General features: G+C 42.8%; 1 pseudogene; it reads right to left on the bottom strand.

The window, feature by feature from the left end:
• LOC102861419 overlaps window positions 1-1251 on the bottom strand; it is a 110312-nt pseudogene that overhangs the window by 96310 nt on the left and 12751 nt on the right.

The following is a 1251-nucleotide window of genomic DNA, read 5'->3' on the forward strand; positions in this document are numbered from 1 at the left end:
TAAGGAATTGCACTGCCAACTTCAAGGTTAGTGTTGTAAGGTGCCATTGAGACAAGTACGACCCCTAGTGACCCTATGAACAACAGATCTGAACCCTGTTCTATCCTGTGCCGTCCTAACACTTTCTGAGACATTAGAGCTCACTGCAGCAGTCACCCTGTCAATCCACCTGGACAAGGGTCTTCTCTTTCACTGACCCTCTGCCTTTCCGAGCATCATGTCCTTCTTCAAGGAATAACCCTTCCTGGCAATATGTCTGAAGTATGCGAGGCTAGACCTCATAATCTTGTCTTTAAAGAGACCTCTGGCTTCATATTCTCCTAAACTTCTCTGTTCTTTCGGCAGTCCCTCGCATGTTCAGTGCTCTTCTCCAATCCCACAACTCAAAGGCATCAATTCTTCCTCTGTCATCCTTATTCATTGTCCAGCTCTCAGATGCACAGCAACTAATCTGAAAGAAAGGCCATGGCCTGAATCAAACACACCTTAGTCCTCAAGTTTACATCATTGCCCCTCAATAATTTAGAGAGATCTCTGACTGCAGACTTTCCCAGTATAATATGTCTCCTGATGTACTGATTGCTGGTACCAAGTGTGTTGTTATGGACCCAAGTAAGATGAAGTCTTTGACAGTTCCAATCCTTTCTCCATCTGTCATGATGTCGCTTATTCAAGTTGTGAGAATTTTAGTGGATATTAAACTGGCAAATATCATAAACTGAAATAGAAAAGAGAACTTTGAACTAGATTCTGACTATGGGAAAGACAGTTGTGGCCAGGGAAACCTCATAGGGGGAGTGATTCTTGAGCTTAGTTCTAAATGATGAGAAAAGTTGAAGCCCTGGAGGAGTCCGTTATATATGCAGAGATTGTGGAGAAACTGGAACCCGTATTCACTGTTGGTGGGAGCGTAAAATGGTGCAACCACTGTGGAAGGCGGTATGGCGCTTTCTCAAAAAGTTGCAAATAGAGATACCATTTGAACCAGCAATTCCGCTACTGGGAATATACCCCAAAGAGACCATAACTGACATCCAAGCAGATATACACATACCCATGTTTATTGCGGATTTGTTCACAATAGCAAGGAGTTGGAAACAACCTAAGTGCCCATCAACAAATGAATGGATAGAGAAGCTGTGGTATATTCACACAACGGAATACTATGCTGCATTGAAAAACAAGGAACTCATGCAATATTATTCAAAATGGGTGACCCTGGAGGACATTATGCTGAATGAAGTATCTCAG

The sequence above is a fragment of the Elephantulus edwardii genome, unplaced genomic scaffold, assembly GCF_000299155.1.
Source record: "Elephantulus edwardii isolate Elephantulus edwardi_28Jun2011 unplaced genomic scaffold, EleEdw1.0 scaffold00035, whole genome shotgun sequence".
Classification (NCBI taxonomy): Eukaryota; Metazoa; Chordata; class Mammalia; order Macroscelidea; family Macroscelididae; genus Elephantulus; species Elephantulus edwardii.